Genomic DNA, 27,586 nt, shown 5'->3' on the forward strand with positions numbered 1-27,586 from the left:
AGTAGCACCGTCCCACAGTTTTGGGCCCTGGACTAAATAAAAGGAGAAAAAGGAGAAGGCCAGGCAAGTGCTAGGGTTTCTCTCCTCTGTCTCCCGGTCCACTGAGATGAGAGCAGGCAGCCTTTGAGTTCCTACACACCCTCCCCATCAAAACAGACTGTACCCTCAAACCATGAGCAAAAGAAACCTTTCTTCCTTAACTCCGTTCTTAACAGGTATTTTGTTACAGCAACAGAAGAGTAGCTAATACAGAAAATTGTTATCAGAGTGTGGGGTATTCGCCATTATAAACCTGGCCCTGCGGTTCTTAAGCCTTTAGAACTGGTTGACAGGAGGAGTGTGAAAGCATTTAGAGCCTTGGGATAGCAAAGCCCTAGCATGCTGTAAGCAGAGGTTAATGGACCATTTTGGTTGGAGTGTGGGACCCCAGATTCCACAGAGAAAGGCAACCCTCGCTCAGGAGGTTTCTCAGAAGAATAAGGGATCTATTGGGAATTGGACTAGAGGTGGTTCATTTTACATCTGGCAAATACTACGGATATGACTGGAACTTGTCCTGACATTCAGTACAGCATTGTTACTGCTCCTTACCTTCTATCAGATTTACAGGGAGAATTCAAAGGAGAAAGATGGTGAGGTAAGAAGTGTGAACCTGTGTGTGTGTGTGTGTGTGTGTGTGTGTGTGTGTGTGTGTGTACATGTGCACGCATGTGTGTATGTTTGTATCCTGGTGTGGAGTCAGAGAGCAACTTGTGGGAGTCAGTTCTGTTCTACCATGTACCCTCTGGGGATTGAACTCAGGTCCTCGGAGTTGGTGGCAAGCCTCTTTAACCACTGAGCCATCTCACTAAAAAGGTCCAGACAGACTGCGTTTGAAGGAGGACATCTGTACTTAGTGCTATTAAAGAGAAACCAGAGTTTGCAGGGAGAAAACAGAAAGGTTGGAAAGGTGCCTTGAGGGCAAGACCGCATTCAGGGAAAGTGTGTAACATGCAAACTCCTTTGAAAAAATGTTTCCATTTGAAAACAGATTGAACAGACAGCACCAAAGGCATTTTGCTGTGTCAGAGCCCCCTGGCAAAATGTTTTCCACATTCAGTCAGGAAGACACTCAGGGGCCACTGCAGCTGTGATTCAAGGGGGCAGGCAGCAAGAACTTAGTATCATTCACACAGTGACTGGTTTTTCATAAACGCAAAAAAGCAAGAATGAGGGGTCAAAGAGGCTTACACCAAAGTTCCCGGAAGTCCCTGAAGCCAGACACCATTCGGCATGGCTGGATCTATGGGGAGCTCCTGAGTTGCAGTGGGGACACCGTGTATCATGATATCGTTATATTATATAGTACATTATCTAAAACATGGGACATCACCAAGGAAAACTATAGACACTGAGTAGACACTCAACCACGGTCAAGATCTGAGCTGGGTGTTTCCAGACGCTTGACTCACTTTTCCAGAGAATTGACAGCAAGGGCTAACCCAGATTTGCAAAAGAAGCAAGATCAACTCATTGGATCAAAAGGACAGGAGATTACAGAAGGATGGCGAAAAAGAGGGACACTGAACCACACAAGTGACAGAACTCAAGGACCCCAATTATTGTTTGGGGCTTCTTTCCATGGGGTTCAAGAGACAAAGGAGTGGCTACCAAGTGGTCTAGTTTGGGTGGATTCTCCATTTTGACTGCTAAATTAGGTTATATAATACTTTCCTTACTTTGAATGTTCCTTCCCACAATATATCTGACTTAAATTATATGCACTTGCCACCATGTACAGGGATGAGACGGTAAATAGGGTACTATCCCCAAGAGGTTACAAGATGTGCCCTACTGTGCCCGAAGCCCAAACCAGCTCAAGGCAGACCAGCCCTTCCAGCATTAATACTGTGAGAATAGACTAGAATAGAAACTGTACAAATTTGATTATAACCAGGGAAGGAAAAACTTATGCTATTGCTCAGAGACAGGTTACCTGTAGCCCGGTGTGGAGGTGCGTTTCAAGAGGTTTTGAAGTTATTTAGAGGCGTTGTTTAGAGGCAGATGTGAACGTAGTATGTTCAGATGAAGGAACCAGGTTTTGCATTATCACAAGGAGGTGGTGTATATAACTGAAAACAAGATGGGGTCCCAAGCTAAACTATCCCCTGTGCTTGCCTGTCTCAGAGACAGTCCAAGAGAAATATGATATGTGCTATAGGAACACAGTGGGGAGACAGCGCTTCCGAATGCCGTCGGAGCCCAGATGATACCATCGCAAGCCCCAGATGCTGGATGCAGATCCACAGGGATTGTACCTTCCCCACTTGCCTTCAGGCTTGCTTTGTAGTTTTCCTAGTTCTTGCTCTTTTGGAATGGGGATATTCCCATTCCAAGATAGTAACTCTGTGCTTCTGTATACATAACTTATTATTTTATTTTAAAGTGGGCATGGCTAAAAGTTTGTCTCTATTTTTAATGGTATTGAAACTGTCAAAGACTGAGGAAAAGTTTGACGTTGGACTGAATATATTTTGCATTATCAGGTGACCACAAGCCCATGGAGATCAGGAGTTCAATGTTGTCTTAGTTTTCTTTCCTGTTGCTATGCTAAACATCATGATCGACATGCGGTTTGGGGAGGTAGGGATCTAATCTCATCTTACAGTTTAGGATCGTTCATCAAAGGAAGCTGTGGTAGGAACGCAGGGTAGGAACACAGAGCTAGGAACTGAAGCAGAGATTGTGGAAGAATCTGCTCAGGGGATGCTCCCCATAGTTTGCTCAGCTTGTTTTCTAGTACAATCTAGGACCGCCTTCCCAAGGGTAGCACTGCTCACAGGGAGTTGACCTCTCTCATACTTTCCCGGCCAGGATGGGCTTTAGCCTCAAGCCATAAGCCCAAAGAAATCCTTCCTTCATTCCACTGTGTCACAGCAGCAAAAAACGGTAACTAATACAGGTTCACACACACACACACACACACACACACACACACATGCACATGTGCACAGGCATGCGTGCACGCACACACACGTACTTGCACATATATGCACATGCACACACACAGGTACTCGCACATATGCACATGCACACACACACACACACACGTACTCGCACATATGCACATGCACACACACAAATACCGCCTCCCACTTCACCACCCCAACCCTTCCCCCTCCCCCACCATCACCACCACCTACACCACCCCGGCCAAGGCTCATGTACTGACTGAAGTCTTGGTCCCTGATGAAGCTCCTCACAGACAGAGCTTCTCGGAGTTACAAGATTGTGAGAGTTTTGCCTTTATCAATGTATGAATACATTGGTAGATTCAAAATTCGAACAGATTATAGAAAGCAATAGACCTGTGGAGAATGGGGATTTTTTTTTTTTTTTTTTTTGAGAAGAGGGTGACAGGGGGTGTGGCTTTGAAGGATATATCTTGTCTCCCGATTCCTTGTTCCCATGATGCATCTGCATAGTCTCTCTAGTATCCTGCTTCATCTCAGGGCCAAAGCAGGCAGTCTAGCCAACCTTGGACCAAAACTGCTGTGGTTAGTAACAGGTGGCCTTACCGAACCCCTCCCCCCCAATGAAGCAAGCCCTTGGGGGATAGGAGACATCATTATGGGGATGTGTCTGCTTAACTCTTTCCATTCCTCAGTAAGGTGGAAACTATTATGATTCTATTTTACAAGTAAGAAGCCAGCTCCAGAGTCGTTAAGCAAGTTTGCTAAGGTCTGAGTGCTAATTAGAAGCAAGCTCAAGGCCCAGAACAGGTGTGCTTGGACCCAGACCACCAAGGTCTTATTTACTGTGCAGAAAGATACAAACGGTCCGGAACCAGCACTCACCGGGGAAATTAGATGTGTTTCCTGCTTATCAAGTGCAAGACGCTTTGTCAGGCTTTACACATGTTGATGTAAGTAAACAAATTACTCTGGTTTAAATCAAAATGAGATTAGGCCTTTACCAAGTGTTGAAAGCCAGAGGAGGGCAAACAGCACTGCCCTTAGCTCTCTGCCCTCTCAGGGCTCCCCTCATACCTCTGGGGACTGGAGGCCTGGCAAGCTCCTGGCTTTTACAGGCAGCCTGAACTCTCGCTCTTCTCCTCACACTACCCGGTTCCCAGCATACATCAGTCATAAAAATGAGTCACATCCGAGAGTAAGGGGGAGGGGTTGTTTGTGTGTTTTTGTGTTGTTTTGTTTTAGTTTGGTTTGATTTCTTCCACCTTATTCAGCTAAATTTAGAACTATTGTCCTAATTCCCTTTCTGAACAACAACAAAACACAGAGAAACAAAACAAACAGTCAAAAAAAAAAATAAATAAAAACCTAATTTACTATCTTTAAGAAAACTAAAGTTTTGTTTTTTTTTTTTGTTTTTTTGTTTTTTTGTTTTTTTTTTTTTGACACAGGAGCTCAATGGAGTCAAATCCATGTAACTACGGGCAATGAGCTAGAATAATACAGTTCAGGCTACTAAACAAGAGGAGAAGAGACCCCAAGAGAAAGATGTTCAGTCGTCACTAAAACAAACAAAAAGTCGATTTAGAAAAACTATACTTAAAAAAAACAAAGAAATTGATCTAAATGCTTTTCTGGAAAAGTTGGGAAACAAAGTTTTCCAAAGTTATATAGATGTCAAAATAAAGGAGCTTGTCAGGGGGCTGGGACAACCCCCTGAAGAAATTGGGATTTTTTTTAATAAAAGATTTATTTGTTTATTTTGCATATATGAGTGTCCTATCTGCTTGTAAGCCTACACACCAGAAGAGGACGTCAGATCCAGTCCAGACGGTTGTGAGCCTCCATGTGGTTGCTACCTCTGGAAGAATAGACAGTGTTCGTAACCACCCTCCAGTCCTGAGCGTAGACGGGTCTTAAAAGAATACATTTTCACCCACAGTTATATGACCATGTGGAACCTGGAGGTTTAGGGGGCAGCTTAATTGATAGTGACCCCCTCTGGAGCATGGGTTAGTGGTGGCTTCCTTCTTTCTTCCTGCATTTATTTAAAGCTTTATTAATTAATTATTGTCATTATTTGGGGGGGGTGCCCGCAGAAGCCAGAAGAGAGGGTCAAATCCTGTACAGTTGTCAGTACAGGAGGCTGTGAACCATCTGAATTATACAGGGAATGTAACTGGTTTTGGTCCTTTTTATGCAAGAGCAGGAAGTACTCATAATCACCGAGCCATCTCTCACACATTTCGTTTAAAAATTGCATATGATGAGCCTATGTACACTTTATAATCTAGAAATATATGAAAGTTATTATTTTAGTTTAAAATTAGTACCAGGGGCTGGAGAGATGGCTCAGCCGTTAAAGGCTAGGCTCACAACCAAAAATATAAAATTAGTACCAGGGAAAGAAAATGTGTGAGTGTTAATACTCACTAATTTAAATCTATGTGAAAGTTTAAAAATTCTAATTGAACTGAAATAATAAAAGTCCTAGTTAAGAATAATCAAGAGGGCTGGAGAGATGGCTCTTCCAGAGGTCCTGAGTTCAATTCCCAGCAGTCACATGGTGGCTCACAACCATCTGTAATGGGATCTGATGCACTCTTCTGTGTGTCTGAAGATAGCTACAGTATACTCAGATAAACAAATAAATAAATCTTTTTTAAAATGTCTAAAAAAGAAAGAAAAGAATAATCGAGAAATTACCAGGCAGTGGTGGTTCATGCCTTGAATCTCAGCACTCATAGGCACCGTGAATTTGAGGCCAGCCCAGTTTACAGAGTGAGTTCCAGGACATCCAGAGCTATATGGAGAAATCCTGTCTTGGAAAAAAAAACCCAAGAAATTAATAAATAGACCATTAAGTTACACTTAGTCTAAATTTTGTAACAAAGTATTTGTAGTGAATGCATCAACAAGAAATTATCTTCCTGCTTGCATACATTTACAAAAAAAATGCATAAAAATTTCTCTCCCCTTTTAGGAACTGTTGTTTAACCTTGAGGAATGGAGCTAATTGTCACCTTTGAGAATCAAAGGGAAGTTACAAACAATAACCCTTCCCTCCAAAAAAAGAAACGAAATGCATGTACCCACACACAAATTAAGAAATAAACTTCAGTGTTTTCTGGTTCCTAACTCTCATCCATTTCGCCTTCCTGGGTCCCAAGAAACATAGTTGACTAAACTCTGTTTCATAAACTTTCCTCCTTCCCTCCCTCTCTCTCCAAGTTTCACTAAGAAGCATTTCAATAGCATAGATGAACAGAAAGCATAGGACAATGGATATTCATATGTTTAGCAAACTGTCTTAGGCTTTCCATTGCTGGGAAGAGTTGCACCGTGGCCAAGGCAACTCTTAGAAAGGAAGACCTTTAATTGGGGCTGGCTTACAGTTTCAGAGGTTCAGTCCTCTATCCTGGTGGGAAGCATGACACTGTGCAGCAGGCACGGTAATGGAAGACCAGAGAGCTCTACGTTTATCTAAAGGCCACCAGAAGAAAACCGTCTTCTACACTGGGCAATGCTTGAGCACAGGACCTCAAAGCTCACCCCCAGGAGCACAACCTCCAACCAGGAACACCTACTCCAACAAAGCTGTCCCTCCTAACAGTGCCACTTACCAAGCATATGCTAATCACCACACAAATCTTACACGGATTTAGCAATTCCATAGCCCTTTCCTATTCTTTTGTTTATTTATTGTTTACATAATTTGAGACAGGGTCTTGCTATGTAGCCCAGGTTAGCTTCACACTCAAAATGCCCTTAATCTGAGTGCTAGGATTAAAAGTGTACACCACCATACCCATCCGGCAGTTCTGTATATTTCTATTTTAGGTTGATCTATAATACATTTGCCTGAACATTTAAATATTGAAGACATTAGTGAACCAACCCATAAATACTTTAGTATGTGTTTCTAAAAATAAAAGTATTTTTCTTTCAAACGACAAGCCAATGACATTTAGGCATATCAACCATATTTCCATTATATCTGCAGCTGAGAATCCTTGTGGCACAACAAATACAAGAGTATGAAGAACCACAAATGATGTTCTGCAAAAAACAGAATTAAGTAGAACTCCGTCTTGTCTCTCTATGGGATACCAGGGCATCGACCACCTTCCCCAACACAGTACAGATCAGACATAACATTGAATCAAAGCCAAAGTGATTTTCTTGGTGGACAGCAGCTCTGGCCCACGTATCCTTGCAGGGTTATTCATGCTCTGACCTGGAAAGGGTGGCATACCACTGGACTCTAAGGGCAATGCAAATGCTCCTTTCCCAGGAACAGCATTGGAAGCCAATGACCTACAGCATGGTGTCCTAGATCCCAACCATTTATGTCTGTCACCTTCCTTGCTTTCACTACCAAATCCCCAAAACCCCCAGATGAGCAAATGGCTTGGCTGAACTCAACCGTAGATCTGGCTGTGCTATCATCAGCCCTTTTTTATGGACTGAACTTTGATTCAGTCTGTTGGCTCCCAAGGATGAGTTTGAGATGCCAGGAAACTACAGTGTCTCAAGATAAGAAGCATACGCCCTACCTCTGCCCCACAGTCCCCATATCAGCTCCTAACGCAACGCCTTTCAAGATACTCTCAGCCCTCTGAGCTTAGCTCTGTCTACAGACATTCTTTCCCTGTAAAATATACACATTTTAAAGGCTTGTTTTGTCTCAGCGACTTTTCTATTGCTATGATCTGACAGCCTTTAGAAGAAAGGGTGTGTTATGGCTTACAGGTTCAGAGGGTGGGAGTTCATGACCGTCATAGTTGGGTGCGTGGCAGCAAGTGGGCAAACATGGCACTGGAGCGGCAGCTGAGGGCTCACACCCTGATCCATAAAGCAAAGAACACACTGGGGATGGAACTGAATCTTTTGAAACCTCAAGGCTGTCCACAGGGACTTAATTTCTCCATCAAGACCAGACCTCCTAGCCCCTTCCAAATAGTTCCAACCAACTGGGAACCAAGTATTCAAACATAAGAGCTGTCTTAGGGCTTTATTACTGTGAAGAGATACAGCGGTCAAGGCAATTCTTATAAAGGCAAACATTGACTTGGGACTGGCTTTCGGTTTCAGAGGTTCAGTCACTGTCATCATGGTGGGAAGCATGACGGTGTGCGGGAAGACATGGTACTGGAAGAGCCTAGAGTTCTATTTTGACCCAAAAGCATCCAGGAGGAGACTCTGTCACATTGGCCAGACTTGAGCATATATATGAGACCTCAAAGTACTGCCTCCAGAGTGACACACTTCTTGTAACAAGGTCACACCTCCTAATAGTGCCACACGCCATGGGCCCAGCATATTCAAATCAACATAATAGCCTATGGGGATATTCTCATTCAAACCAGCACAGTTTGATAGGGGATTTGTGGAAGCCAGAAACATTAGACCTTCCTAGAGCTACTGCTATAGGCAGTGGTGAAACTCCAGATGTGGGTTCCAGGACCCAAGCTCAGATCCTTTGCAGTGAGCTTCTCAACCACAGAGACATCTCTCCAGCCCTGGCGCTGCTTTGACATTGTTATTTAATTATTTGTCTTTTTCACTAGACTGAGTCCCTCAAGAGCAAGGGACTTGCCTTTTTCTACCTTGCGTCCCCTATGGTGGGTTGAATGCAGGTTGAATTTCTGTGCGAGACTCAGCCCTTATTAAGTAACCTTAATAGGAGTAGAAGTGGTCTTCAGAGATGCAATTAAGTCTTCCCGGTCAAAATCATCTTGGTTTGCTAGGTGGCATTAAGTCCAATGACAAGTATCTGTCAAGACAAGAGATACACGCAGAGGAGACATTCAAGGAGGAGAAACCTGTGAAGACACTGGCAGAGGCCAGAGTGGCACCAGTCACAATAAGCCATAGAATGCTTGGAGCTGCCAGAAGCTGGAAAAGACAGAGAAGGCCCCCTGTCAGAGCCTAAGGAAGGAGTGTGGCTGCCAACACCTTCACTGCAGATTTCTGACCTTCAGAACTATTAAGGAATAGATAGATAGGTAGGTAGGTAGGTAGGTAGGTAGATAGATAGATAGATAGATAGATAGATAGATAGATAGATGATAGATAGATAATAGATAGATAGAAATAGATGGTAGATGATAGATGGATGATAGATAAATGGATGATAAATAAATGATAGAGATAGACTAGATAGATAGATAGATAGATAGATAGACAGACAGACATAGATAGAGATAGAGAGATAGACAGAGATAGTAGATAGAGATAGAGAGATAGATAGATATAGAAAGATAGATAGACAGATAGACATAGATAGATAGATAGAGAAAGATAAATAGACAGAGATAGATAGATAGATAGATAGACAGAGATAGATAGATAAAGATAAATAGACAGAGATAGATAGATAGACAGAGATAGATAGATAGACAGACAGACATAGATAGAGATAGAGAGTTAGACAGAGATAGATAGATAGAGATAGAGAGATAGACAGAGATAGTAGATAGAGATAGAGATAGATAGATATAGAAAGATAAATAGACAGAGATAGAGAGATAGAGAAAGATAAATAGACAGAGATAGATAGATAGAGAGATAGAGAAAGATAAATAGACAGAGATAGATAGATAGGTAGATAGACAGACAGACAGACAGACCGCAGATAGATGACTTTGTACCTCCCAAGGAAAACTAGAATGCCTGAGTTACACCAAGAAGCTAAAGTGCATCTGTCAGACTGAATAACTGAAAGAGCTGAGCCCATGGCTTTGCACCTTCTCCAGACCCCACAGAAAGGAAGGCATCCCCGAAGGCCGCCGGACTCTGGTTAACTAACACCTAAACCCCACTATTCTTGTGTCAGCTGAACAATTTGTTCCTTTTAATGAGGTGCTTTTACCTCTCTGCTTATCCATTGTCCTTCTCTCCCTGCTTTTACTGTAAGTGAATGGGTTGACTTTTGATATATTGCCAGAACACAGTAAATTATGAGTCTCTTTCTTTAAGGTTGGAAAGGTGGGGGGTGGGGGGGTTCTACTTCCCTATTCAGTTACTTCAGGCAAGGGTGGGAGCAGGTTTTGTGCCAGCAGCATCCTGATTTTGATTCAGGATGTGCAACCAAAGGCAAACAGTTCCTCTGTAAATTCAATCGCATAGGAAGAAGCAAAGGCCCAAACAAGAAAGGCCGGGCTCTCTTTGTGTGCACAGCCAAGGGGCCCTGGGAACCTGGCGAGGGATTGATGCCCCATCTTAAGCAAAAGCAAGACTCAAAAAGTGATCTTCTAGAAACTTCTGCGTGTATGTCACATAAGGCTGGGGCAGATCTGGCCTTACAGAACCACCCTCTGGACAATTTCAAACGTGCTGGCGTCCTTCCATAGGTTAAAAGGATGGAGGTTAACCAGAATTAAAGCATATTTGGTGCCTGTGCGTATGAGTGCGTGCATGCATGCATGTGTGCATGCGTGCATGCATGCATGTGTGCATGCGTGCATGCATGCATGTGTGCATGCGTGCAGGTTTGTACATGTGAGTGCAATGCCTACCTACAGATGCTGGAAGAGGGTCCTGAATCTATTGGAGCTGGAATTACAGATGGCTATGAGCTTCCATGGTATGGGAGCTGGGAATCAAACTTGGGTCCTCCATAAGATCTGTAAGAGCTCTGCCTGCTGAATCATCTCTCCACTCCTAAGTTTTTGTTTTTTCTTTGGTTGGTTCGTTGGTTTGGGTTGGGTTTTGTTGGTTGTGTTGGTTGATTAATTGGTTGTTTTTAATTATGTACAAAACATTCACTTTAAAAAAATTCACTTTTCTTTGGAAAAATTTCTGTACATAATTTCCATGGTGTTGTATCTACAAAGGGTGCAGGCGATGAGACCCATGGGCATTGCCCTTTTAGAGAATATAATGCAACTCAGAATGGAGAGATTTTGCTCAGTAAGTCATGACCCAACAACGGATTGAGCAATCAATTTAGCAAGAGGTACCAGAGTTTTGTTTATCCAAAGGAGAAGGTAGGGGATCGACCTGAGTACATTGCACATATTTTGTAGCAGTCTTACATGTCCGCCATTGCCTCTGGCTTAGGATAGAAAATGTACCTTCCATTCTTTGATTACCTAAAATGTGTAGCAGTGACTGCCTTAGGAAATCTGTTCCTTTAACCCAGAAAGCACCCTATCACATCACCCAATTCTTACAAGCTCTATTTCTTGTCCCATGGGGAAATTCACCAGGAACAATTTACCATGCACCTTGAGAGAGGGACTGACATGTAAAAGCCAGGAGTCATATATGTTCCTTCTGGTCATACCTAAAGATCAGGCCTTGGTCTTCATTGCTGTGCCTTGGCAGAACCTCACACAACCCTACCATCCTCGGTTTGTTGCCAGTTGCTGTGATAAATTACTCTGATAGGAGCAACTTAAGGAAGATTGAATTTATTTTAACTCCGGATTCCAGGTCCTAATCCATCATTATGAGGAAGTCAAGGCAGCTGGAAAAGCAGCTAGTCACACCCACAGTCAAGAACATAGGGAGAGGTGCTGGAGAGATGGCTCAGTGGTTAAGAGCACTGACTATTCTTCCGGAGTCCTGAGTTCAAATCCCAGCAACCACATGGTGGCTCACAACCATCTGTAATGAGATCCGATGCCCTCATCTGGTGTGTCTGAAGGCAATGACTGTATACTCATATATAATAAATAAATCTTAAAAAAAAAAAAAGAACATAGGGAGAGTATGAACAAGAACTTCATGCTCACTTTCTCAATTCTTATACAGTCCTGGACCCAAATCTAGGGAATGGTGCCGCCCACCATGGGCAGGTTTTTCCCATCTCAATCAATGTAATCAAGATAAGCCCCCACAGACATGCCCACAGGTCAACCTGATCCACACAACTCCTCACCGAGACTCTCTCCCCAGTTGTGGTTTGAATAAGAATGCTCCCATAAGCACAGGTACTTGAACTCTTGGTCCCCAATTAATGGTGCTGTTTGGAGAGGTGGTCACTGGGGTTGGACCTTGAGAGCTTGCACTTTAGCTCTACTTCCAGTTTGCTCTCAGCTTCATGTTTGTGGTTAAAGATTCGATCTCCGTTTTTCATTTAACTGCCTGCTGCCATGTTTCCTTCCTCTCCTGCCCCAACTCCATTCCAAACTCTCTCTGTCTCCGGAACCATCATCCCAAATACACTCTTTCCTTCTAGACGTTGCTTCAGTCATGGTACTTTATCACATGACAGAGAAATAACTAATACAGCAGGTAAGTTTAGATTGTGCCAAGCTCTCAAAAGTAAGCATCATACCCTCCCTCCCCACCCCACTCTTCCTTAGCTACAGAGGGTTTTTTGAGGGGGAGGCAAACTTTTTTTTTTTTCTTTTTTTTTTTTTTTTTTAAAAAGAGACAAGATCTCACTATGTAGTTCTCACTGGCCTGGAACTCTCAGTGTACATCAGTCTGGCTTCAAACCAGAAATCTACCTGCCTCTGCCCAGATGCAGGATTAAAGTGTGCACCACCATATCCAGCCTAGCCTTTTACAATTTCTGATCCAGACAACATACGGAGTTCGTAAATTAATTCTTCGAGGAGAGAAATGAACCACCTTGTTCCTATCACCATTAATCTTCTTTAGTTTTCTCTGCCAATGGTCCAATCTCCCTCACAGCCATTTGACCCAGGGGAAGGGTGTCCTGGTCTCCATTAAAGATTTTTCTCTCACTTCTCAGTTTACTGATTCTCATAGCCCCGCAATCCAATGTTCTGACAAATGCCCCACGTGTGCCCCATCCCCTGAACACCTGCCATGGATTTTTGGGCAGGCTTTCTGATGGTCCATGATTAAAGGCTAGACCTTCAGTGTTCTAATCGCAGGATTACAGCTGGGTTAGCCAAGCGGCATCGACTGGAGCACGTGCGTGGGCGCCACTGGACCCGGGCCTGAGTTTTGGTGTAACGCCGTGCTATCTATTGACGTCGAGCAAATTGCTTAACAGGCAAGCAAAGCAAACTTTGGAAATATCAGGATGAAGCAGATGCCCATCCACAAGGAGTTGTTGGTTGTTCACTCTCCTAAACGGCCAGGGCTACCTCAGGAATAGCCTTCAAAATGCCATTTTATTCTTTGGGTCCCCTCAGAAACCTGTGCTCGTCAAAGAAGAAGACACATAAAACGGAGGCCTCTCGGGAAAATAGAGCAAGTCTAACGGGCTAAGTGATTCTTGACAGCTTAGAACAGCAGAAAGATAAAGGGGAAGGGAGGGAGGAAAGCAGGAGAAAAATGCTAGCCCTGGGCATTTTTCAATATGATAATGATACGTCAATAGATAGCACGGCGTTACACCAAAACTCAGGCCCGGTTCCACTGGTGCCCACGCGCATGCTCCAGTCGATGCCGCTTGGCTAACCCAGCTGTAATCCTGCGATTAGAATCCTGAAGGTCTAGCCTGGGCTGTAGATTCCCTTACTGCTGCATGAGCACAGACCAGGAGAAAATAAGCCTTGTGGTTTTTGCCAGCGGTATGGTCTTGCTCGCTACAGCTGAAATCCATTCAGGCCAAAGGGCACGTGTAATGGGAAGCAACCATGCAATGGAGCCACTGCCCTGGGTATTCTCTCCTACCTGTTCTGGTTTGGATCTGAAACATCCCCCCCACAGGCTTGGGGGACGCTTGGTTTCCCAACCTGTAAACTTCTTTTGAAGGACTGTGGAGTCATTGTGAGTTTAGAGCCGGGCCAATGGAAGCTAACCTTGGAAAGCTATTCCCGCCCTCCCCCCCCCCCCCACAACACACACACACACACACACACACACACACACACACACACACACACTTTAGTTCTGGCTTGTGTTTTCTGTTTCGTGGGTCACCACCGTACTGGTTACTTTTCCGTGGCTGTGATAAGACACCACAACCAAAGGCAACTTGAGGAAGTGACCGTTTATTCCGGTTTATGATTCCAGAGGGATGAAAGCTGATGATGGGGCACGAGCAAACCAGCATCAGGCACGGTGGCAGGAGCGTACGCTGAGAGCAAAGAGCAAAGCAGAGAAGGCAAACTGGAAATGGCTGGAATCCTTAGCCGCTCAAAACCTGCCTCCAGTGACACACTTCCTCCAACAAGGCCACAAACTCCTCAACCTCCTCAAAGTGCTCCACCACTTGGGGACTAAGTATTTAAGTGTATGAGGTGAGCCTATGGGAGATATTATTCTTAGTCAGAGCAGCACAAGCACAGGGGAATAAGCCCTACCTCACATTTCTGCCACCATACCTCTATCATACCCACACGTTATGACCTCAGACTGGAGTCCGTCTGAAACCGTGAGCCCAGACACATCTTTCCTGCCTCCAGTCTTTCCTGTTAGATATTTTGCTAACAGACAGCAATACAAAACAACCAGGACACCACCCAAAGAAAGGACTCAACACCCAACAGCACCACAGCTGTGCTTGAGAAGATTCCATTTTATATATGGGGCTGGTTTTTCTGAGGGAGCATCAGGAAAATGCCACTAACTCTGTCACAGGGGCCTAGAGAGATGAGTCAGTGGTTAAGAGCACTGGCTGCTCTTCTAGAAGTTCCAGGTTCAATTCCCACATGGCAGCTCACAATTGTCTGTAACTCCTGTACACCCCCGCACAGACATGCAGTCAAATCACCAATGTGCATAATATAAAAAATAAAAATAAATCAGGTTTGTTGTAAAATGATTCTTTTTTTTTTTTTTTTTTTTTTGGTTCTTTTTTTTGGAGCTGGGGACCGAACCCAGGGCCTTGTGCTTTCTAGGCAAGCGCTCTACCACTGAGCTAAATCCCCAACCCCGTAAAATGATTCTTAAGCCCTTCACTGGTTTGTCTGTAGCAGGTTAATGAGAAAAATATTAGCATTGCCATTTTGTATGTGAAAGAAATGTGGACACATAATTCAGATAAAAAATATATGTCACTAAAATATATGCACAATTATTTATTAATGATCAAGAACATATGTAAAAACAAAACATATACACCCTGTCTTAGTCAGGGTTTCTATTCCTGCACGAACATCATAACCAAGAAGCAAGTTGGGGAGGAAAGGGTTTATTCAGCTTACACTTCCACATTGGTGTTTACCACCCAAGGAAATCAAGACTGGAATTCAAGCAGGTCAGGAAGCAGGAGCTGATGCAGAGGCCATGGAGGGATGTTGCTTACTGGCTTGCTTCCCTTGGTTTGCTCAGCTTGCTTGTAGAACCCAGGACTACCAACCCAGGGATGGTACCACCAACAATGGGCCCTCCCACCTTGTTCACTAATTGAGAAAATGTCTTACAGCTGGATCTCATGGAGGCATTTCCTCTAGGGAGGCTCCTTTCTCTGAGATAACTCCAACTTGTGTCAAGCTGACATACAAAACCAGCCAGTACACACCCTAATCACTTTTGTAACTATTGATTACAAAAGGAAGATCTAGTATAGAGATAGTATGTCATGTATTCCTCTCTACTGACAGGACATGAAAGGATAAACCTTTCTGAAGGCAATCTGGTGCTACAAACCCATACTTATAGCATCTCTACGCCCTTCTGATACTAATGTCAACCCTGCGACTATACCATGGGGAAATAACAGACGTGTAGACACGTATATAAAAATTCCCATCACAGTAGTTTTTATAACAACAATGAACAGCGACCTAATGGACTAACAGTAGACTGAGTATGCTTGGGTGATGTGTCAATATGGGGATGCATCTGAACGGTGTTTGGGAAATTGGTAATGGTCTGGGGACATGTAGGTTATACAACTAGGAGTGGGCTTAGAAAATCTCAATGTCGCCAAAAGGTAAAGAAAGGCTAGGCCGGAGGGAAGAAGGTGGACGTGGTACAAAAGAGATGGTTTCGTGACAGGAAAGAGACCCATGGAGTGTCACTGCGTGGAGTGTCAATGTTAGGTATCTTGACCACTTAGGGTAAAGGTGGTTACCTCAGCCAGGAAAGAGATAACACCAACAGAACTAAACACACATGCATATTCTCTCTCTCTCTCAAATTATATTAAAATATCTTTTTAAAATGGCCATAAAGTTGTGAATCAGAAAACATTAAGAGTTTCTCCAAGGGCTGGAGAGATGGCTCAGCGGTTAAGAGCACTGACTGCTCTTCCAGAGGTCCTGAGTTCAAATCCCAGCAACCACGTGGTGGCTCACAACCATCTGTAATGGGATCTGATGCCCTCCTCTGGTGTGTCTGAAGACAGTGACAGTGTACTCATATACATAAAATAAATAAAAGACAGTTACTATTAAAAAAAAAAAAAAGGGTTGGGGATTTAGCTCAGCGGTAGAGCGCTTGCCTAGGAAGCACAAGGCCCTGGGTTCGGTCCCCAGCTCCGAAAAAAAGAACCAAAAAAAAAAAAAAAAGAGTTTCTCCAAAAGGTAATTCCCATGAAACCAGGATGGGCACAGTTGGACACTGAACTCTTCTCTGAGTTTTCTGGTCACCAAGGGCAAGGCAATAAGGTCTTACTTTAAAGGATGCCACAAGCAGAAATGTGGTATTCCGTAATAATTAGCATGTCTCACACTCTGACTTTTTAAAGCTTCTATAAAATTCAGTAAATCAAGAACTTTCTTTTAGAAAAGCACTCTCCCAACATCAGCATTAATACACAAGCCCACAGAAACACGTCCACACAGAACGGCTCTCATGACGTCTTACATTGTGTTCTAGCTCAGAGAAGAACACATGTTTATCACATACAAGACTCGGGGGTTCAAGTTTCAATCGCTAGAAAAACATTCACAGCCAAATTCAACTAACTACAAAACAGGTGGTTAAGAGGTCTCAACCTGAGGGCTTTTTTCAAAACTGAAATTCAGGATTCTAGGCAAGGACGCAGCCAAAGAAATTCATAATGCTGCCCAAGAAATCTAAAATACTCATTTAAAGACGTGAAACTTGGAACCAGGAGAAAAGAGGCTTGCCCCAAACGTCTTTGGAAGCTCTTGCTTCAGTACCTACATCAGCATGCTGGGAGAGCACGCAAAGATTTCAAAGACAGGTTCCCGTGCGCTCCATTTGTGTGACTAGAAGATTCCTGACTTTCTTATCTGCAGTTCCAGGGCCGTGCTAGCTGGGAAACCAAGAATGGTTCATTTCTTAGCCATGTCAAGGTTCTTGCTTACTGTACTCAGTCTGTGCTGATGATCTACTCAGAGATAGAACGATTAAGGCTTGCCTCCTTCCTGGTTGTGTGCCTACATGCTGATGGGCGTGAGTGGATAATGGCTTCAACATCTGACAGCCATTGGTCACAGGGTTGAGTTAATAGGACCCTGGTAGGGAAAGGGGTTTGCTAGTAGAATTGGGCTTGAGTTTTGCTTTTGCTTTCTAATGTTTCTCCTTTCCATACTTAGCAAAACAAAACAACAGAACCACCTTAGCCTTAGTGAAGCAGGGCTCATTCATAACCACCTTCAGGCCTATAGCCTTCTCCTAAGCCTGATGATTCAACAGTCTGGACTCCATCAATTTCTTCCCTTGGGGGCCTTTGAAATAGCTATAATTAGCCCTTAGCTGGTCATTGGGATACAAGAGTGTCACACACAGGGGTCAAAGGATCATAACCTGGGGGAGGTCTGTCTTTGCATCAAGGACTACAGGTCCCTCAAGCAAAGACTGTTTCCTGCTAGCCTCTTGCATAAAGTTGGCCTGGTCTCCTCAGCTTCCAACCATGAAGCAGGCTCTGGCTTTACCGACCTTCAATGAACAAATGTCTGGGATTCCTCCCGGAGTGCTATGGGAAGGGACTCCGCTGATTGAGAGAACCTGGGGCTGGAGGAAGAGGGCCGGAACAATGAGCGGAGCAAACAGAGAAGAAACCAGGAAGGTCCCTGCTGGCGGAAGTGTGTGAACCCGCTCATCCTCACAGCTCCCCAAAGCGACACACTCAGTCTGCCTGGAGGTACACTGCCCCGTTCAGCAACATCACTCTGGTACCTGGACGTCAGTCATAACAGAACTATTTATGCCATGAAAATCAGTAAAAATCTACAAAGGAACACTCCCTCCTCTCCTCTTCCCTCTGCCCTGAGCCCTCTGTGGAACATTTCCCAGCACATAGCAGCATCTGCACACACACTGCATGTGACCACGCCATACCCTGTGAGGGGTGATGAGAGCAATGCCCCACCCCCTCCAGCTGCTGACAGCCCTTACAAACCCCTCTCCAGGAATTGCCTTAAGCTCCAAGGAATAGTCATATCCCCGGCCTGCTCCCTTCTCTGGGGCAATGTCCTTATCAACTAGTCGCTTCCGGGGTGGGACACACACACACACACACACACACACAGAGAGAGAGAGAGAGAGAGAGAGAGAGAGAGAGAGAGAGAGAGAGAGAGAGATCCATCCTGCATAGTAAAGGGAATTATGGCTGACTCTACCACAGCCAGCATTCCCTTCTGGCCTCCGCTGTGCTGTCGTAAGGGGGAGAGGGGAGACACGGTGGCACTGCCTCTCTCCTTTCCTCATGTGATTATGTTTCCTTGATATGGAAGGACGGCTGCGCTTCTTTTCACACCCGGCGTTCAACAGTGTCTTGAGCGAGTTTGAGGACAGGGCTTTCCTTGAGCCTTTCAAGTCCACCTAGCATGGAGATGCCAGTATCCGGGGAGCGAGGGAAGAAGGAGCAAGGCTGGGGGTCAGCCTGGGCTCCGTGGTGAGTTCAAGGTCAGCTTGGACCACAGAGTGAGCCTCTACCTCAGCAAGTAAATGAGAAACGCAGGAACAGACATCTGGCCCAACTCTCTAAGAGAGAGATTATCCTCCTCCTTGTTTATTCTTCCTCACCTGTTCCTATTTCTCTTTCTTCTGCAACTCCATATGGACATCTTAGGTCCCCCGATCCGGTTTCCTGGGCTTTGATCTCTTGATTTGGTTCCTATGACTGGGCTACTTTTACATTTGGTTTTCAAAGCCACTTCTTTTTAACTCACCCAACAGATTATTTTGGTTCAGGGTGCATCTGAGTTCTAGGATGCCTTTTAAATTTCTTGATAATTTTTTTTGCTGTTGTTGTTGTTGTTTTCTTTTGTTTGTTTTTTGATTTGTTTTGTTTCTTAACGTTCAGTGGCATTGTTTTCTTAGTGGTTTTCTCTTCTCTCCTGGCCTGATCCATGTGTTAGCTTCCAGGCAGTTCCACTAGGCTCCTCCAGGGGCTTAGGGAAGGCATTACCTGCTGTGGCCAGATGGGCTGTGTATAAAAGGCCTGTCCAGCACTCCAGCTCTCTTTCTCTGTGTCCCCACGTGCTCCCAGCCAGTCTCTTTCTCCTCATCTCTGTTCTGTCCTTCTCTGTGCCCATCCTCTTCTCTGCCCACATGGCTCTGTTCATGTCTGTCCATCTGTCTGTCTATGTGCACATAAGTCTACTCATCTGCCTCACCCTTTCTCACAAGCCCTCAGACCCTTCCCTTCCCCCAAATCAATCCCGTTATACCAGATCGGTTGCATGGTGTGATTTCTCAGGGGGACCCCTTGGCGTGGGCCCACCAGGTACCTCACCGCATTATATTTCATATCATGGAGACATCACTGCCCTCTGTGGCTCAGCCCCTGAAGTTCCAAAAGCCTGTCACTAAGAATGAGTCTTAGTCACTTTTCTGTTTCTATGATAAAACAACATGACCAAAACAACTTTTAAAATGTAGGTTTATCTTTATTACTTAAGAGTGTTTTTGCCCGCATGTGTGTCTATGCACCACATTCATGCTTGGCACCTCAAGAGCCTCCATGAGGGGGCTGGGAACCAAACCTGTGTCTTTCACAATACCTTTGCCCTTAAACACTGAGCAAACCCTCCAGCCCATGACCCAGACAACTTACAAAAGAAAGCCCTGGGCTTGTGATTTCAGAGGGTCAAGAGTCCACGATGACTGGGTGAAGATGTGGTGACCAGAACTTGTGAACGCTCACATCTTGATCCACAAGCAGAGAGCACGCTGGGGATAATGAGTCTTTTAAAACTCAAAGCTCACCCACAGTGAGACAACCCCTCCTCCAAAGATCGAGGTGTCACCTAAATCTTTACCAGACAAGTTCTGCCAACTGGCGACCAAGTATTCCAACAGATGAGCCCGCGGAGGCTGCTCTCATGCAAACCACCGCAGAGGGAATTGCTTCATGGGCTTTCGGTACCGTAGGAGCACACGGGGCCCCTCCAGTCGCCATGGAGACATCAGGATGAGGAGCTCTACTGTCTCTTTTAGTCCAGCTTCTTCTCAGCTGAGTTGGTGAGGGCAGTCCAACACGAATGTTGACTGGCCTTTCCCCTGGGGCCATGGATGTGAAAGGCCAAGCACAGGCCTCTGGCATCCAACCTCTGGTACCCAGAGAAGGGATCCCCATCCCAGCCATCTCTGTCCAGGCTCCATCAAACCTGGGATAGCCTTCTATAATGGTGTAAATATAAAAGGCTCCCCTCTCCTGGGCTTGTGTATTGAATGCAGGGTCCCCTGCTGGAGGCGCTGTTTTGGGAGCTGGGCCCTAGCTGGAGGAAGTGACTTTGCCTTTGACACTTAGGCCTCGTCCTTGGTCCCATTCTTTCTCTCTGCTTCCTGTCTACCACCAAGTGAACAGTTTCAGCCATAGGTTCCCATAATGCCCTGCCTCATCACAGACCCAGACCCACCAGACCCAGAACTGGGGACCGAAACGTCTTTATCTCTGAGCTAAAATAAATCTCCCCACTTCAGGTTTTCTGAAGTGTTTTGTCACAGCAACAAAAGGTCTAACATACCCTCACTTCTCCAGGGTCTACCTCCATTGGTCCCACCAGGAGAACTGGCTATCGGCAATGAGTCTACCACACTGGCGAAACCTAGGCAACCCCCTAAACGTCTTTTAATAGAAAGGACACACTGGCTCTGCTGGCCCTGGCTGAAATGATTTAACATGTGCTTTCCTCTGATTTCTTTGGGAGAAAAAAAAAGATCTTCAAAGTTGTAAGTGTTAAAGAAATACCCTGGGCTCACTGGATTTCCTTTAAAATTGCGTTTATGGGCCAGGAAGATAGCCAAGTGGGAAAAGCTGTACGCCTCTAAGTCCGACAAACTTAATTCAAACCTCAGGGCCCACAAAGTAGAAGGAAAGAACCAACTTGCCCTCTGACCTCCACATACATGTTGTGGTACAGTTGTGCGTGCACACGCAGATGATAAACAAACAAGCATGTCATTTTAAATTAAAATTGTGTGTATAAGGGAATAAAGTGGTTGAAAAGGCAGTGTATATGGGTGTGTTTTGTGTGTCTGTCTCCCACATCTACAGGCATATTAAATAAAAACAAAACCAAAAACGTGTGCATGGGTAAACACCACATTGCTATCATTGGATGCTATGTTTATAAATATCATATCTTTTTCTTATCTACATCATTTAATAGTTCCTATTGATGAGAGACAAAAATCATCATTCTGCCCAGGAGCTCACTCAGCAAAACACATTAGAAGGAGACCCTGTTCGACTCTCATGGACGTTTTCAGAATGGAGGAGATGGTTAATCAAAGCTTGGCATTTCCATCCCAGAGTCTAGAAAACGAGCTCCTGTCTTCTCAGTGGATTCACCAGGCTGATGGTAACCTGAGGAAGCAAAAGCCCAGAGTCACCTAGGAAGGACCCCACCTAGGATGGCCCTGAGCCAGGAACAAAGTTCAGAGGCAATGATCGCCCAAGTTGCTAGGTCTCCTCCCACCATCTAATAAGAGTACAAGTGTCCCGTGTGGTCTCTCAGAACAGAATGACTCCCTGGCTGTTTTGACTCCAGCACCAGGCAACGTTAAGTTACCTGGCACACAGGAGCTGCTCAGCAAACTCTGGCTGGCTAAATTCATTCTCTGCTCACTTGGTAACACAGCGTGTGTTAATAGACGGTTCTGCTGTGTTATGGCCGTCCTGGGGCTTGCAATAATTCTATCAAGACTGGAGACTGAAGTGCAAGTCGTACGGGGAAGATTTCCGTTCAACAGGAGGGCTCACGCTTAAGGTTCTGTGGGAGATCTTGGGCCCTGTTGGTTCATACAGAAGATTTCTTTTTAAGGAGCTAGGCAATGGGTGTGGCCCAGAAGGATTTGTCAGTCTCTCCAGAGACAGTGACGTAGAATGGACTGAATTGGCTGTAGAGAGAGCTCAAGGTTTTGCAAGTATCCTTCTGATTCCAACCGTATGGCAACCTCAGTTAGGCAATATTATGTAAAGTTGTCTGTTTTTTCCAAAGTGTTCCTCTGCCCTGAGGTCATCTCCAGACCTATTAAAGTTCCCCTTCAAGATTGCCAAGTATGATTCAAGGGAAAGATTGGGTGTGTCCTTGCAGCACTCCCCAGGAAAGCACATAGGTGCTGTGGAATTCGTACAGAAGAATCTGGTGGATCCGTGTCCTTGATCTGTCCCACAGTCATCCGGTCTGGCACAAGGAAGAGATGCTTTTGCAGCACCAGTAATATTTAAAGGGCAGACAAAAATTCTACAGAACTATTAGCCTCTCAAGAGGGAGAGAACATTAGCGATATAGTCTAGAGGGCTGGGTCTGAAGGCTCTCTGCTTTTACTGTTTGGCTCCTCCTGAGCATGTCTGGGGTGAGGGTTGGATAGCTTGGGGCAGCAGGGCAGCTCTCAGGGAAGCTTCGGGCAGTAGTTTCTTAATGATGGCCACAGAAGGTTTGACTAGTTTCGGAACCAGAGTGACCACATGTGCACATACCAGCGAGAGAGCAGCTCCGGTCTGAAACCACTTCTGAGCCAAGCTGCCCCTCTGGCAGAAGCTAGAACCCCATTGCTGCAAGCCACATTTTATGGAGTTCTTTTATTAGTCTCCCATGTAACCCATAGCCACATCATAAAATTAAATACCCCATTCTGTACATCAAGTCCACTGACTTCTTGAGCCCTGATTAACACTGGGCTTTTCCTTCTGGGGTTGTATTACAGTAACATTGTAACTGACAGCAAAGAACTCTTTGCTAGGAGCAGTCAAATCCTTCAGGCTCACAAGGCTTATTCTCAAATCACAGTGTGTCACGGGGTGTGTCCCTCTTTCTCTGAAGTCTTTTTTGGCAGCTTCTCGATAACCCTGTCTGTATCTTTCATCCCCTTTTCTCCTTCCATTCGACCTCTCGAGTTGACTTAGAGCCGAGTGCCCCTAGTGCTTGCCCAGAGTCACAGGTCAGGGTAGCCCCAGCTCACCCCTGAGATTAATTTAGCCTGTGGGTAATGTCCCAGATGGACAAGTTATCTTTAGACTGGCAGAGGTGGAGAGTCAGCCCAGGCCGTGGTGGTGCAAACAGCAGAGTTGGGAGGTGAGGGGAAGGGAGCCAGTCCCCTACCCCTAGCCTACAATGCAGCATTCAAGTGTGGTCTCGGCTGACAGAGAAATAAGAGTCACTGTGCTTTCCAAAACATGAAGAACAACCGAGAACAGTGGTCTGTTTCTCTCCCTCCTATGAACAGAAAAGATGCCTGCATTGTGGGTCAGCCACATAAAACCTCAAACACATGTCCTTTAAAAAGAGCATCGAGCTAGCGTAATTCCCAACCTTCCCTGTTCATATCTGTTTACTGCTTGTTCATTAGCTTTGTTGCCTGCAGGTGTAAGGGTTTAAGACGTTAAGAAAAAAAAAATGTGTGGAGAAAAGGCTCCACGGAACACTCATGTGGCTTGAATTAAGGAAAGGACCGGGAATATTCTATTTTAAAACTGGAGCGCCTCAGTTCACTTCAGGAGCCCCAAGGACTGAACTTGCTCTGATAGCAAGAAAATACTAGACTTTACCCGAGGAGACACTAATAACTCGCCTTATGATCGCACTCGTTCAAGAAATGCTTTGGCCGGTCTGGTGGCCCAAGTCTATAATCCTAGCTACTTGGGAGGCTGATTCGGGAGGAGCACACGTTCAGGGCTGTCTGGGCTACAGCGTGAGTTCAAAGCCAACCTGGGCAACTCGGTGAGAACCAGTGTCAAAAACAAAGGGGGGAAATGAAGAAGATGCACATGGAATATAGCTTAGTACCTAGCAGGCATGAGACCTTAGGTTCAGTTCAATCTCTAGAACTATTAAAGAAAAGAAAGAAAGAAAGAAAGAAAGAAAGAAAGAAAGAAAGAAAGAAAGAGAGAGAGAAAGAAAGAAAGAGAGAGAGAGGTGGGGGGGAGGGAGGGAGGGAAGGGAAGGGAGAGAGGGAAGGAAGGGGAGGGAAGGGGAGGGAAGGGGAGGGAAGGAAGGAAGGAAAAAGGAAGGAGGGAAAGAAATAAGGAAGCCTAAACGGATGGAAGGAGGGAAGAAAAAGCCTTTTTCACGCACTAAAATCCTTCCCTGTCACAGTGTGTACCCAGAGCCTCCTTTTCAGCCTTCATTGTAGAACAATTAAAATCTTTTTTGTCCAAAAACTTCTGAACACTTGCTGGTTATTATTAGCGTAAATCCAGAGCCTAGGCTGAACTTGAGCTGGGTCCTGACATGTCTGAGCATGTCTGACAGCTGTGTGAGAGGCCTTCATCTCCTGGGAGGTAACCTGCACGCTGTGGGACAGGAGACAGAGCCCCAGTTAATCCAGGAAGATAGTCTTCGATGCCAAGGAAGGGCAACTGATTTCAGTATCCTTTCGTCATGCAAGCTTTGGACTCCTACCCAAGTCCCATCGGGAGCAGTGAGACCATGGGAAAGAATTGGAAAGATGACTTAGTAAGACCTTGTGTGGGGCACAGCACAGAGATAGAGCGTGGAGCTCTGACACCATCACACTGTAGGGGGAAAGACAGGGTCTCAAGTGGCTGGACAGCCCCGTAGGACCAGGCCCCAGGGATACTTGGCCTAGCAAGCATTTGCTTTAAGAAGGAGCATAGCACCCCTGGAAGGTCATTGGTACTTGAGAACCCAGGAAGAACAAGCTTACTTTGGTATGGGCCTCAACATTAAACCTCTTTGTAGCCTTTCCTTCTCTGACTGAATGGTGCTGGTTGCAGGAGCCGAACAGAGTTGCCTCTGCTTGCTCTTGTATGAGGACACTCTGGTTCGCCTCCTCATTTCTACAACTCCTCCTCCTGCCAATGCCACATGGCAGAGTGACCACAGAGTGTCTGTGAATACATCGGCGAGGGTCTACTCACCAAATAATTGCTGTTTCTCCATCGGTGATCGCCCCACGAGCCATCCCAAACGTCTCTCCACACGGAAATGGCTTAGCAGTATCTATCCGAGCTGTTTTGCACCTGCCTTGTCTAGGTCGTGAGAAAGAGGTCCAGACCACAGTGGTCCACGCTGTCTTAGTACCTGACATCACTCAGAACATGAAAGGTTAGATCTACGATTCTCAAAACCAATGAACTGCAGTCCTCATATCCAGACCATCAGGTAAACATTGCCTACAAATAAATCAACTTTATAACAACCTTTAGGGTCATCATAAAAATTCAAAATATTGACTCTTTGAAGAAAGAAAGTATTGAGAGAGAGAGAGAGAGAGAGAGAGAGAGAGAGAGAGAGAGAGGTGTCTCACATAGCCTAGACTTGCCTCCAACTCATTGTGTAGCTACAGATGCTGGTTTTATATGATGCTAGAAGTTGAAGCCAGGGCTTCACCCCTGCTAGGGGAATACTATCAACCAAGCTTCATTCTGAGCTCTGAAGTTCTCATTGATGAGAACTCGTACCTCAAAGGTACAAGCAGTATATGACTGGGCATGGAATTCTCTTCGTATAACCACTTTGGCTGATTGTTTGAGACAGGGTCTCACTCTGTAGTCCTGGCTGACCCAGAACTTGCTACGTAGACCAACCAAGCTGTCCTGGGACTCATAGTGATTACCAGGCCTGCCTCTGCCTCCCAAGTGCTGAATTATTATTTTATTTTATTTTGAGTTCGATTCCTGTTAAATCAAAACTGATTCCTCTTTTCATTTTATGGATCTTTTGTCTGCATGTCTGTCTGTGCACCTTGTTCATGCCCGATATTCACAGGAGTCAAAAGAAGGCATTGAGATGCCCTGGAACTGGAGTTATGGCGGACAATTACGAGCCACCATGTGGTTGCTGAAAATTAATCTCTGGTCCTCTGGAAGAGCAGCCAGTGCTCTTAACTGCGAAGCTGCCTCTTCATACCCTAATTCTACTCTTGAGAGTATATTTATATATTAGTCTTCGGACTAATCTTCTAAAAATCTACTTCAAAAAAAAATCAAAACAAAGAACAACACACAACCCTAACCCCCTAAGCGATGGGCCTAGAAAGTGCCTTTTGCGGATGCTATACCCCGTAGGATCGAATGTCCAGCATGCCCTGGCTCCATGGAATGACTCTCTGTACTCCAGATGGATTGCGCAATGACCGGCCTGGCTCATAGCCCTCACAACACTCTCCCCCATAACTAGGGCAACATGACTTCCGTTTGTTGACTGGTCGCTAGGTCCAGGCCCTGGGAGGGATTGTAAGGGCTAGCAGCTTGGATTACTTAGTCTCAGCCGGCTTGGTTGCTAGGTCTGTTCTAGTCTTTGTGCTCTCTTGGCACAGTAGTCTAGGCCTTCCCTGGTGAGGACACAGATGTCCCTTTTTAGCCTGCCTGGTCTTGAGATCCACGAAGGGATAAATACGAGATGGAACCTCCCCCCATGACATACACACCTATGTATTCACCAACCACAGTTACCAAACACCTCTTGTGTGTGACATAGCAAACCTGGGTCAAAGCAAGTATGAAGGGAAAGACTTTTACCAGGGCGGCCCGGTAATACCTGGAGCCCAACTCCAGAGGGCCCTCAGGCAGAAAGGTAGGTTTGGGGGGAGATGGGAAGGAGAGATCAGGTGGTTGATAGATATATGAGGAGCTGGGATTTCAGTAGCTTGCAAACAGAATGCTCCAGATCAAGGAAGTAGTCTATGAAGGCAACCCCACCATCACAGATTTCAGAATCACTGGCCTTCTGCCCTCCCTCCTGCTCCTTAGAGAAGCAGAAGGGGAAAAGACACCCACCCCACCCCCCAGCCAGTTTTAAGCAGGGCTTGCTCTGCCTGAAACGCCTACCTTCCCACCACCGTGTCTAGCGAGCATGGAGTTCTGTGAGTTATATTTCTCTTTGCCGTGATGTAATACTTAGCAGCTGAAGGAAGTAAGGGTTCACTTTGGCTCATGCTCTGAAGGAATGTCATCAGGACATGGAAGGTACGGGGAGTGTGAGGGTCACTTTGCATCTCCCTTAAGAAACAGAGAGGAGCGCCAGTGTTTAGCTCCTTCTTCATAGTCAGTCCAGGCGCCCAGCCCATAGGAGGGTGCTGCCCACATTGAGGGTGGGTTTTCCCCTCTTTAGTTACGACTCCCTGGAAGCGTCCTCGCAAGCCCCAGCCATCTTATCTCCTAGGTGATTCTAAATCAGTCGGGTGGACAACAACCGCATAACCCAGCCCCACCCACCAGCCACCCCTGGTTCTCAAGACCATGACACCTCAGTGACCTTCTCCAGCAGGGCATTAGAGCCTTCCACCGCTCTCAGACATTAACGGAGTGGGCTCTGATTCTATTTATTCAGATTAGCGTGTGTGTGTGTGTGTGTGTGTGTGTGTTGGTGGTGGTTGTGGTGGGGGAGGTACTGGGGGAATCAAACCTTGAGCCACCACCACCGAGCCGCACTTCC

At 45.4% G+C, this 27,586-nt stretch overlaps 1 long non-coding RNA gene across 2 annotated transcripts; it reads right to left on the reverse strand.

The window, feature by feature from the left end:
• Positions 1–5,732: 5,732 nt before the first annotated feature.
• LOC116898743 lies at positions 5,733–27,147 on the reverse strand. Of its 2 annotated transcripts, none has more exons than XR_004387660.1 (3): positions 26,980–27,147; positions 8,561–8,727; positions 5,733–5,769 (listed from the first exon to the last, which is right to left on the reverse strand). It is a non-coding gene; the product is annotated as an uncharacterized LOC116898743 (long non-coding RNA). The 2 variants fall into 2 exon arrangements; XR_004387659.1 differs by having other exon boundaries at positions 5,735–5,773.
• Positions 27,148–27,586: the final 439 nt, after the last annotated feature.

Source organism: Rattus rattus, chromosome 4 (assembly GCF_011064425.1).
Source record: "Rattus rattus isolate New Zealand chromosome 4, Rrattus_CSIRO_v1, whole genome shotgun sequence".
Lineage (NCBI taxonomy): Eukaryota > Metazoa > Chordata > Mammalia > Rodentia > Muridae > Rattus > Rattus rattus.